This window comes from Symphalangus syndactylus, chromosome 4, assembly GCF_028878055.3.
Source record: "Symphalangus syndactylus isolate Jambi chromosome 4, NHGRI_mSymSyn1-v2.1_pri, whole genome shotgun sequence".
In the NCBI taxonomy this organism is placed as follows: domain Eukaryota; kingdom Metazoa; phylum Chordata; class Mammalia; order Primates; family Hylobatidae; genus Symphalangus; species Symphalangus syndactylus.
Window position 1 is genome coordinate 102,304,751 of NC_072426.2, and position 13,217 is coordinate 102,317,967.

General features: G+C 40.1%; 1 long non-coding RNA gene across 9 annotated transcripts in view; it reads left to right on the forward strand.

The window, feature by feature from the left end:
- LOC129481056 (uncharacterized) overlaps positions 1-13,217 on the forward strand; it is a 238,179-nt gene that overhangs the window by 196,077 nt on the left and 28,885 nt on the right. For 5 of the 9 annotated variants that reach the window (XR_010120366.1, XR_010120364.1, XR_010120368.1 and 2 more), the window contains one exon: positions 1,585-3,337. The exons of the other annotated variants lie outside the window; for them this stretch is intronic. This is a non-coding gene — a long non-coding RNA (uncharacterized lncRNA). Of the gene's footprint in view, positions 1-1,584; positions 3,338-13,217 lie in introns of those variants that run through there. 9 annotated transcript variants of the gene reach the window in all.

The window sequence follows — 13,217 nt, forward strand, 5'->3', positions numbered from 1 at the left end:
GGTGGCAAGATGAGAAAGACAGGATGGAAACTTCCCAAGGAAATTGCAGACCACAGAGGACCCCAGGAAAGAGACTCTTGGGTGAAGAGAAATAAAAAGCTAGGCAGTAATTTTTTTGTTAAAGTTTGTGAGATTGGTATATCAGAGTAAAACAAAGGATTACCACAAAGCATTTTACCAAGTACCTCACCCAGTTTTGAATCACCTTGATTAGGTGGATTCAAAACTGGCTAAGTGAACTTTATCCAGAGGTGCTGCCTACTGGGCGACAGACCATCTTGGAGGGCAGGTATGGCTCTGCACTCTTCAGCTTTATTTTTTAAAGCAAATGCTCTAGGGCTGGCACAGTGGCTCATGCCTGTAATCCCAGTGGTTTGGAAAGCCAAGGTGGGAGGATCGCTTGAGCCCACAAATTTAAGGTCAGCCTGGACAACATAGGGAAACCCTCATCTCTACAAAAAATTTTAAAAATTAGTCAGACCTAGGGTCGTACACATGTAGTCCCAGCTACTCGGGAGGCTGAAGTGGGAAGATCTCTGAGTCCAGGAGTTCGAGGCCGCAGTAAGCTGTGATTGTGCCACTGCACTCTAGCATGGGCGATAGAGTGAGACACTGTCTCTCTCAAAATAAATAAATAAATGCAAATGCTCTGACAAGGCTCTGACACTATATGTTACTAAAGAATGATGTTCTCTGATTTGTCCTGTGTTTGTCCATTTCCTCATTGTTTATAGTTGTTAATATGGGATTTCTGGATTAGCCTAGAGGGCCCATGAATCCTCTGAGATTATTATACTAGGAGTATCTACTTACTTTTCTGTCTCTCTTGCTAGAATAGGAGCAACTTGAGGAAGTGAAACAAGTCAGAACTGACAAAAGAAAAGCAGTGTACATATTGATCCATGGTTGAGCTATAATTGATTCATGCAATACTTATTGAGTATCTCAGACATGCTTGCAGTTGAGAACTAGGCACACAGGAAGAAGGATATGAAGAAATTAACAAACAGCAAAATAAGAATTATTGTTGTAATGTGCTTTGATAGAGGAAGCACACATGAAAGGCACCTGCTGTAGCCTGAAGAATGAGAGTTTTCTTTCTGAAGAGGAAACATCAGCAGCTTTTGGAAAGACACATGAGAGTTGGGCGTCCTGTAGGAGGCAAGGAGAAGGGGTTCCAGGACAGAGATGAGAAATAGCATGGTGTATGTGCTAAAATGCAAGTTGTTTGGGATGGGGATGGTAAAGGGCACCTGTGAGGGCCGAGGTAGACAGGTCCAGGTGGAACAGGCTTTTATACCATATAAAGAATTTAGACTTTTATCCGCAATTTAGATTTTGATGGCCCCAAAGCCACTGGGGCCATTAAAAGATTGAAAGTAGGGAGTGGCATGATGGAATTTCTGTTTTGGAACAATTATGCTGGCAACAGTGTGAAAGATGCAATAGGAAGGGGCAAGATCATGGACCAGGGAACGTTGTAGAAGGCCACTACAGTAACTGGGGTGAAAGACTGTGTTGCCGAGTGGGTGCTGTCACTCTGTGTAGCTGCTGCTGCTATGATCAGTGCTTCTATTATCACAGGGACGGTCAGCGGGGAGCAGGATCATCTTAGACCATGAGGTAGGATGAGATGCTGAGAACTGGAAGAATGAAGAGAGAAGTGGCCTGATGAGGAGGTAGAGGTGTGAGAAGTGACAAAGAGTCTATGAGGAGAATGAGGAAGGGCAACCCAAGAAATCAAGAAAAATCAGGAGACAAATCTCCTAGAAGCCAAGAAGATGGTGATAAACTAATAAGTGATGGGAGCAGTGAAGGAAAAAAAGAACTCGGAGGGCCAGGCGTGGTGGCTCACACCTGTAATCCCAGCACTTTGGGAGGCTGAGGAGGGCGGATCATGAGGTCAGAAGATCGAGACGATCCTGGCTAACACGGTGAAACCCTGTCTCTACTAAAAATAAAAAAAATTAGCCGGGCGTGGTGGCATGCGCCTGTAGTCCCAGCTACTCGGGAGGCTGAGGCAGAAGAATGGTGTGAACCTGGGAGGCGGAGCATGCAGTGAGCTGAGATCGTGCCACTGCACTCCAGCGTGGGTGACAGAGCAAGACTCCGTCTCAAAAAAAAAAAAAAAAAAAAAAGAACTTGGAGTGTGTTTATATTGCTGGCAAAAAGAGTTTGCTGTCGATTGCCTTGTTAGCACACCTGTGATCTGACTGAGTTACATCAGTGGGAGGCACAGGATGAAAGGGTGCCGGCCTCTGAGACCAACTTCAGTTCTTTGAGTGTTTGAGAAACACTTCAAGTCTTAGCCAATGGCTTTGGTCAACAATGGGTGCCTCATGTTGAGGATGATGCCCTGAGGGCTTTCGCCACAGAGACAAGCCGACTTGTTCAAATCCATTCTCAAATGGTAAAACACAGGCAAAGGTACAACATGCAGAACTACTGCACCATGATCAAAACATGTACTCTGTCACATCTAATGACTTCAGGCCCCTCTTGAACTTTTGAGTTAGCAAAAAAGGGCAAATAAAGATGAAACTTGCCTTTCAGTTCTCCTTATGTGTTTTTTAATTCTTTCCTCCTTGGTTCCTCTGCAACAGCCCTGCAGTCTCTGTCTGCATGTTCAGTGGCATGTGGGGTGACCCATACTTGTCTCAGCATCTTCAGGGGGGTTGAGAACAGCTGCCCCCAGCTTTCTGTACTTGTCAGGCATATGGTGGGGGAGACATAGCCCTGGCACTCCAACCTCTTCCCTGATTTAAAGTGTCAAAGCATTGTGGAATTCAGGTCTTGGTGTTAAAAATTCTCCATGAACTCTGATAGGCTTCAGTGGTAGTCACTACCTTAGGATACTGACGAGGAACAACTGCTAGCCTGCCCATGGTGACGACCTTTGAAGAGCCCATGAACAGAACTATTTTGAATCATGAGTAAGAAGATTAGGGAAAGGCTGGGAGCAGTGGCTCATGCCTGTAATCCCAGCACTTTGGGAGGCTGAGGCAGGCGGATCATGAGGTCAGGAGATCAAGACCATCCTGGCTAACACGGTGAAACCCCGTCTCTACTAAAAATACAAAAAATTAGCCGGGCGTGGTGGCGGGTGCCTATAGTCCCAGCTACTTGGGAGGCTGAGGCAGGAGAATGGCGTGAACCCTGGAGGTGGAGCTTGCAGTGAGCCGAGATTGTGCCACTGCACTCCAGCCTGGGCGACAGAGTGAGACTCTGTCTCAAAAAAAAAAAAAAAAAAAAGAAGATTAGGGAAAAACTAATCTCTGCTATTTGCTTATTCTCTGTCAGAGACACAAGAATTTGTATGCATCTTTTCACCCTCTCCCCCATCTTCTTGCAGCTATTTAAAGTATTTTACAAAGGAGACATTCCAAGAAGGAGCTGTGACTAAAAGGTATCCATAAAATTCAGATGTCTTTTGGTACAGCCATTACTGAAAACAGTATGGAGGTTTCTAAAGAAATTAAAAATAGAACTACCATATGATCCAGCAATTCCTCTTCTGGGTATATACCCAAAGGAGATAAAATCACCACCTTGTAAAGATATCTGTACTCTCATGTTCATTGCAGCATTATTCACAGTAGCCAAAATGTAGAAACAACCCAAACACCCAACAATGGATGAAAGGATAAAGGAATTACAGTGTATATACGTATATATACAAACACACATATATATACACACACACCACAGACGTACCACAATATAAATTTATATATACCATAACAGAAGCATATATATATATACACACCATAATATAAACTTTAGTATGTGTGTAAATAAGTAATATTGCATTGTGTGTATGTATATGTGTATATGTATACAATGGAATATTATTTATTGTTGAAATATTATTCAGTCTTTAAAAAGAGGTCTTGCCATTTGCCACAATATGGTTGAAGCTTGAGGGCATTATGCTAAGTAAAATAAGCCAGACACAGAAAGAAAAATATTGCATGCTCTCTTTTATGTGTGGAATAAAAAAAAGAGAAGCTCAAGCTCAAATACACAGAGATAGAGAATGAAACAGCAGTTACCATGGGTGAGGGGTGGGGAGAATGGAGAGATACAGGTCAAAGGATACAAAATAGCAGATACATAGGATGAACAAGTCTAGAGATCATGTGGTACATGAGGACTATAGTTAATAAAATTGTATTAGGGATTTTTGTTAAATAAGTAGATTTTAGCTGCTCTTGTCACACACGCGAAGTAACTACGTGAGATGATAGATGTGTATTGGTTTCACTATAGTAACAATTTTACTATCTATATGTGTCCCATAATATATCCAAAGGCTCAAATATACATAATGAAATTTATTAGAAAAGAAACAACACATTCAGAGTTTTTTTTTTTTTTTTTTGCTGTAAAGTCCAGGGGGCTCTCCTGGCGTTGACAAAGACCTAAATAACAAATGTTTTCTCCTCAGTTCCTGTCATTGCTGTAAAGGAAACAGTCCCAGCATCAGAGGAACCTTTCTTAGTGTTCTCTGAAGGGTCATTTGTCAGTTGGGAGTAAGGCACATGCTTGAAGAAGTTTCAAGTAATTCTCGTTTGCACTACTTATGTTTAGTCAATCTGGGGATTAACCGAAGATTAGAGATACGCCTGCCCTGGCTGAGCTCCCAGCTGATGGATGCCAGCCGTGTACATGAACCACCTTAGAGAGGCGTCCTTAGGCCCAGGAGAGTCACCCCAGCTGATGGTCAATGACACAGGAGCAGAGATGACAGGTCCCTGCTGAGCCTTGCTTAAATTGCAGATTTCTGAATAAAATAAATGGTTATTTTTAGATAAAAATTTTAATTGACAATATTTAGGGAGCACAACTATAATGTTTTGGTATGTGTATACATTATAGATTAAATCAAGCTAATTAACATATCTATCATCTCACATTTTTTTTTTGGTGGTATGGACATTTAAAATCTATTCTCTTAGCAATTTTCAAGAATACAATACATTATTATTAGCTATAGTGGTCATGCTGCACAACAGACCTCCAGAACTTATTCCTTCTGTTTAACTGATACTTTGTACCCTTTGACTGGCAGCTCCATTTCCCCTCTCTCCACCCCCTGCCTCTGGTAACCACCATTCTGCTCTTCTATTTCTATGAGTTTGATTTTTTTAGATTCCACACATATATGACATCATGCAGCATTTGTCTTTCTGTGCCTGGCTGATTTCATCTAGCATAATGTCCTCTGGTTTCATCCATGTTGCTGCAAATGACAGGATTTCCTTCTTTTTAAAGGCTGAATAGTATTCCGTTGCGTCTATGTACCACATTTTCTTTATCTATTCATCTATTGATGGACATTTAGGTTGATTCCATAACTTGGTTATTGTGAATAGTGCCGTGATGAACATGAGAGTGCAGGTATCTCTTTGACATACTGATTTCAATCCCTTTGGATATATACCCAGAAGTTGGATTGCTGGATCATATGGCAGTTCTACTTTTAGTTTTTTGAGGAATCTCTGTACTGTGTATAATTGTTATATTTTTAAGCCATAGAGTTTTGGGGGTGTGTTATGCAGCAATAGACAGTCGGGACGCTTGATTTCCAGGATAGCATGCTCCTGATTTTCTTCCTGTTTCACTGGCACTCTTTGTTGGCCTCCTTTGATCGTTCTTCTTCATCCCTCTGTCTTTGTTTTTCTCCTGTCATTATGCAAAATTTTAGCCATATACATATTAGACAGCAAAGTATAATGAAACTCCTTGTGCCCATTACCCAGCTTCAGTATTTATCTACTCAGAGCCAACCTTATTTCATCTACGCTCCTACCTGCTTCCCTCCACCCTCTCCATATTACTTTTAAACAAATTCCTCAGACACTGTCTTCTCTGTTATATTCCCTTGGTGATCTCACCTGGACTCATAACTAAATATCGTTCACATGCAAAGACTCCTAAGTTTATTAATATTACCTGTGCTGTAGCATTGTGGCTCAAAGCATGAATTCTGGTACTTATATTCCTGCATTCAAATCGTGGCTCTTCCACAAACTACTCTTGTGACCTCAGGTAAGTTCCTTAACCTCTGTGTGGTTCAGTTTCCCAACCTGTGAAATAAGAGATGATAATATTTCCTGCTATGTCTTGGGGTCGTTGTGAGGATTAAATAAGTTACATATGTAGAATGCTTAGCACAGTGCCTGCATATATGCAATTATTGCATTTTTTTTTTTATCGTATCTTCAGGCCAGACCTGCCTGAACTGCAGGCCTATATATCCAATTGCTTACTTGGCATTCTCACTTAGATGCCAAATAGACATCTCAAGCTTATTATTCTAAAACCAAACTCCTGATCTCCCCCACAAGCTCCACATAGCTCTTCTCTCAGTCTCCCATTTCAGCTAATGGCAGTGCATTCCATCTTTCCTTTCCTTAGCCCCAAATTCCATGATGTTATCCTTGACTTCTCTCTTTCTCTCATATCCTACATCAAATCCTGTTGGATCTGCTTTCAAAATATATTATAACAGAGCCATTCACCATTATTACCCTTGTAGAAAACTCCATCACCTCTTGCCTCCAATATAGCTTCCTAACTGGGCCACCTACTCCTGCCCTTCCCTCTTCCTTTCCATCCCCTCTCCAATAATTTATTCTCAAACTCCTGGCCTCAAGTGATCCTCCCCCTTGGCCTCCCAAAGTGCTGGAATTACAGGAATGAGCCACCACACCTGGCCAATAATCTACTCTCAGTACAACAGGGTGGTCTTTTTAAACACTTAAGTCAGATTATGTCACTGCTCTGTTCCAAAAGTTCCAATGTTGTCTCATGGTACAAAGTGAACACCAAAGTACCTTGCAATCCTCTCTGATCCCATTACTGTCTACAGTGGCTCATTTTGTTCCAGCCTCACTGACCTCCTTTCTGTTTCTGGAACATTATGGCAGGGCTCCCACCACAGATCTTCAGTTCAGCCATACCTCTTAAAATTCTCTGTGCTCAGATCTTCATGGCCAACTCCCTTCTTTGTCTTGGCTTCAGTGTTATCTTCTCATCTAATGAACATTCTGATCAATAAGTCTGAGTCCTGGCCAGCCATCCCCCTCCTCCCATCAGCACTCTCAATCCCTCTTACTCTGCTCTACGTTTTCCTTTTTCCATGATGTTTATCACTTTCTGACATATTTCATAATGTACTCATTTACTTTGTATATCATTTATTCTTCGTCTCCCTCTACTAAAACGTAAGCTTCATGAGGGCATCTTTATCTGTTTTGTTTATTGCTGAATCTCAAACACCTGGGACAGTGCCTGGCACAAAGTAGGCAATAGATAGACAGATGGATAAACCTGTTTTAGAAAGATCACTCAGAAAACAATATACAGGATAGTTTGAAGGGGAGAGAGAATGGAAGCTTTTCAGATCTGTGCAATAATCCTTGCAAGAAATAATTATGAGAGCTTGAGCTAGAAAACAAGCAAGAAGAGAGACGAGTGGGTATTTTGTTGGTAGAACCAATAGAAATGGATGACATTCTGATTATGGGGTGGGAGGAAGAGAGAGAGAGAAGTCAGTGTGACTTTCAGGTTTCTGGCTTGGGGGTGTCATATGAAACAAGTTTTAGGAAAAGTCACATGTGAAAATATCATGTTGGAAGAGTGTGGAAGAAAATATAGACCTGGAATTAGAAATGGATCTTTACAATTAAGCACTTAATTGCATACTTTAAAAAATTCTATTTCAATTAATGTATGTGAATAGTCTTTTCTATTTAGATTGCCACCTCATTTTTTTGTTTCTTCTACTCACAATGCTGAGCTAATAGCAGGACTTTGAAAAAGAGTTGTGATTGACTGATAGGCTAAAACATATATTTTTAAAAACTGAGTTAACTACTTCCTAGAATTACAGATTTGACACACTGCTTGATGATTTACAAATTCATTTTCCCCTTCTTCCAGAGTAATGGAATTTTATCTGGACACATGATTACTCAGCTAAAAACTATATTTTCCAGGTATGCTTTTAATTGGATGAGGCCATGTCACTGAGGTCAGGCCAAGCAATGATAGTGGAAGCAATATGTGCCATTTCCACACCTTAGCCTAAAAAAACAGGACTGTGCTCGCATTTGATCTGGTCTGAAGTGAAACAGACCCTTTTGAGACCCAGCTTTGACATGAAGATTAAGTAAAATGCCTTGGGGCATAGTAGAGAAATGAGTTGGAAGGAACCTGGATCCTTGAATGACCTGGTGGAGCAGAGCTGCCTTGCCAAGATAGAGTTGCCCGACTATTATTTAGGAGTGAAAGAAATATGTATCTTATTTAAACCTCTGTATTTTGGGAGTTCTTTGTTTTAAAAACTTAACCTTCATTCCGACTCACAATAGATAAATACCATCAATGTCTTTGTTTCTTAGTGTCCTCTGTTATTCAAAGGAAAGATGAATACATTGAATTCAGTTTTTTAAACATTAATAAAATACTCCTAATTCTGCTCTTTGTGTTGCCCAGTAGTTCTTTTCTAAATGTGATAAGGAATTACAGAATCATAAAATAGAAGCAGTGTTAAACTCAGACATGTGGGCACTCAAGGTAGGTAAATATTCTGGTATTCATGACAGGTTAGTCATTTGACACATCAACAAACTGATAATCTTAACTTTCTCCCCATAATATTCAGTATTTTTCTTACAGTTTTAACTCATTCCTCTCTTTAATTTTTAAAAACATTCTTATTTTATAGACGGTTGCACATTATTTTACTATCTCAACTCTTTGGGCCTGCTAATTCTCCCCATTTTTAAGTCTGCTGACTATTCTCTCTCAAGGTAGATTATTTCTGCATGTGCTTTTTGAGCTCATCTTCAGCAGGGTTGTTTTCTATAAAGTCTGTGTGCCCTAGAGAATGGTTTGGATTTGCTTCTGCTATGTGCCAGTCTGGAACCAGTTTTTGTATTAATTTCTAGCATCTTTTGGCATAAATTTGGACTCCCAACCTGAACAAAGCACAGGCCTGAATTTTTTATTTTTCACCAAAAATCTCTAGGAAGAGACACACTCCTCTGCTTATGTGTCACTTCCCTGGTCTGATGCACAGGTGTTTTAATTCCTTTCATTGTGGGTGTGTAAATTTGACATATCAGCTTTATTTAGGAGTTTCAGTTCTGGCTCTCTATTTCACATGAGCCCAAGGCCATGTCTCTTGACACTCATCATACTAAAAACCTACCACTTAACAGATGAGGCTCTGTAGTTATTCCAGTCTCCTCCCTGGGCCACTGTTACCACTTCAGTTTTATGTTTCCTTTGCATTTCTGATACCTGGGATAGCCTGTCTTTCAATTTCAACCATTTTGAAAACATTGCTGGTTATATTATGTGGGTCATTTTTAGTCTATAACATGAAGGGCATTGTGCATTTTGCTTAGTTAGCTACTTTGGGGGTATGAGATAAGTTTAAGTATTTTTCAATGTTTATTTAGCAGAAAGATCTCAATAAAGCTGGAAAAAAATGGGAAAACTTCAAAAGAAAAAAAAAAGGCTGAGGTCTTTTTTTTTTCGTTTTATCCCAGTACCTCAAACAGAACATATATTAATAATAATCACGCAAAACATATGTATTGACTGACTGAATGAATGAATGAATGAATGAACAAATGCTGGGTGACAGTGTTCAGCCTGTCCTGTGTAGTCCAGCTCTGGATCCAAATATACAGACCTCACCCTACCAAAGAAGAGCGTTGTTGTCATCCCGACCTTACCTCCTTAGAACACAGTTGAGGGCTCATCAGCCATAACATTATCACACCCTTTAGCAGTCTCTTTCTCTTACCCCAAGCAGATTATTAAAGCATCCCTTTCCATCACATACACTCCCTGAGAGGAGGCCTGATAAATATAATTTTCTGCACTCTCAAGTTATATTTCCAGTGGAATTTGAGCTTCCAATCATGCTATAGTACTCACAAAAGGCTGAAGTCCTGGGCCACTGCCCAGCTGGTCTGTTGCTTGTTCACCTCTGAATGGTGGAAGCCATTGTCTTTCCATGCCTTTGTCCATGCACAGTTCCAGGAAAAGAGGATTAATTTGTAGTCAGCAGGTTTAGTGCTTTCTGTATAACTATAAGAGCTAAATCAAAAATCTCCCTACCAGGTGATTAGGAGCTTTCTGCAATGAGAAAGGGATCAGACTGATCCTTAAGACTTTATGCAACCCCAGAGTATTGCAGCCACCTGCATGCCAAAGGTGTCAGAGTGTTCTCACTGCTGCCTATAGGAGAGTCTTCAGCCTCCAGTGATCCAAAGTACCAGGTAAAATAGTTAAGCCAACAGAAAGAACGTGTTTTATTGTGTTTTACATGTCATAAAGCATTCTCTATCATGAGATATCACTCTGTATCGGTGAGACAGGCTTGAATTTCTGTCTTGGCTCTGCCACTGACTAGCTTTATTCCTTAGGCTAACCTGTTGGAATCTCAGTTTTCTCACTGTAAAGTGAGGATAATTATCTTTATTTTATGAGGATAGTTATGAAAATTAAATAACATAATGGTTGCAAAACACTTAGCACAGCACTAAGACACAAAATAGACAATAAATGTTAGTTACCCTTATTCCTGTCCCCTTTCCTATCCAGGCAAAGGCTCAGTATAAGGACAAATATTGTTTAGAACTTCTTTTTAAACCTATGAGCCTTACCTTTCAAGAACCTCAGATTTGTTCCTGAAAGTTACCTGTGTAGTGAGGGTTTTATAAATCAAATTTTATTTTCAGTTTACAGAGGAGCTCTTTGACAGAGTCCCTTTTCCTGAGAAGTCATTGTGGGTTTGGCATCCTGTTCAGCCTGGCTGGGGCCAGGGGAGCTGAACTGTAATGACAAGCAGATGTACTATTGTTCTATGAAAATAGTGTCTGGCTCCAGATGGGGTTTAGGAAAAAGTAGTGATGATTTCTGTTGAGGAGGATGGGAATTCTGACCCACTGAGCTAGCTGGTGAAGAAGGAGAGTAAGACGTGGGTAAATGCAGGTTAAGAGAAAGGACCTCTAGATCAACTGAAAGCCTACTAAAAGAACATTAAAAGCAGATAAGAAAACAAGGAAGCAAACCAAACTCCACAAGAGAAAGAAGAGACCATTAGGAAACATCCAGGATAATTGCTGTCATCATTAAAGCTGCCATTTGTTAATCTGTTACATATGAGGCCCAACACTGGATGGTTTACCAACATTTAACCTATCCTCCCACTTTTCAATGGATTGGATATTGTCACCCCCATTATTGATGGAAAAATGGGAGCTCTAGAATATTGAAGTCACTTGGTTATTAAGTGGTGGAGCCAGGACTGGGATTCAGAATCCAGCACTCATATTCTTTCCATGGGGTGTAGACTCCATTGAGAAGAAGGTGTGTGCCTAACACCGTGAGAAAGTCTTGGCCCTGGTAATGCTGATGAGGTCAGTGGCTGAGAAAAGAATAGCTCTTACCTAAGGCTGCGAACAGAAGACCCAAGGTTGTGGAAAACTGACAATGGTGCCCTTCCTCACACAGAGTGCAAAGATTGGTGGCTTACCTGCTTAAGACTCTTGGACGTGCTCTTAAATGCAGATCCTGGCAGTCAGAGAGGAAAGGCTGAGAAAAGTTCACTCTTTGCCAAAGTAATAAATCCTTCTCTTTGATCCCTCAAAAGTTGACAGAAGAAAACTCCTCAAAGCACCTAGGGGTAGGAACCCCACTTGAGAGTTGTGGGTTCTCCATTTCATCACAGGGATTTGCTGTGAAGGAATCCTGTGGTAAACTCCATAAGAAAATGTAAATAACATCCCCTCTCCAATTTATCTTTTCTGTAAATCTGGCTTTTCATATATTAGGTTTCTTTACAGTAAATTGAAACCTTAAGAATAGATTTCAAAATATTTAGGAAATGGCCTATTTATTTTGAATGGTATTCAACACCATTAAACTAGAGTGTTGGGAGAATATTTGGACATTCCATAATGATTTGACTTGTAACTGAATATAACAGAACTAAAAACAAAAACCACATGATCACCTCAATAGATGCAGAAAAGGCTTTTGATACAATTCAGCATCCCTTCATGTTAAAAACCCTTGACAAACAAGACATCACAGAAACATACCTCAAAATAGTAAGAGCCATCTCTGACAAACCCACAGCCAACATCACACTGAATGGGCAAAAGCTGGAAGTATTCCGCTTTAGAACTAGAACAAAATAAGAATGTGTCCTATTCAACATAGTACTGGAAGTCCTAGCCAGAGCAATCAGGTAAGAGAAAGAAAAGGCATCTAAATAGGAAGAGAGGAAATTTAACTCCTTCTGTGAAGATGACATGATTTGATACCTAGAAAACTCCATAGTCTCTGCCCAAAGGTTCCTAGACCTATAAACAACTTCAGCAAAGTTTCAGGATACAAAATCAATGCACAAAAATCAGCTGCATTTCTATACACCAACAATGTCCCAGGTGAGAACCAAGTCAGGAACACAATCTCATTCACCATAGCCACAGAAAGAATAAAATACCTAGGAATACAGCTAACCAGAGAGGTAAAAGATCTCTATGAGAATTACAAAACACTGGTGAAAGAAATCGAGAGAAGACAAACAAATGGAAAAACATTTCATGCTTGTGGATAGGAAGAATCAATATTGTTAAATGACCACACTGCCCAAAGCAATTTACAGATTCAGTGCTATTTCTATCAAACTACCAATAACATTTTTTATAGAATTAAAGAAAAACTATTCTAAAATTCATGTGGAAGCAAAAGGAGGCTGAACAACCAAAGCATTTCTAAGCAAAACAGACAAAAACAAAAAACTCAAACAACAACAACAAAAACCAGAGGCACACTACCCAACTTCAGACTGTACTACAAGGCTACAGTACCCAAAACAGCATGGTACTGGTACATAGACACATAGACCAACAGGTTAAAGAATCTAGAAATAAAACCATACACCTACAACTAATTGATCTTCAACAAAGTCAATGAAAACAACCAATGGGGAAAGGACTTTCTATTCAATATGTGATGCTGGGATAACTGGCTAGTCACATACATAATATTGAAACTTGATCCCTCCCTTTTACCATAAGCAAAAATTAAACCAAGATGGATTAAAGACTTAAATGTAAACCTAAAACTATAAAAACCCTAGAAGAAAACCTAGGAAATACCATGCTGGACATAGGCCCTGGCAA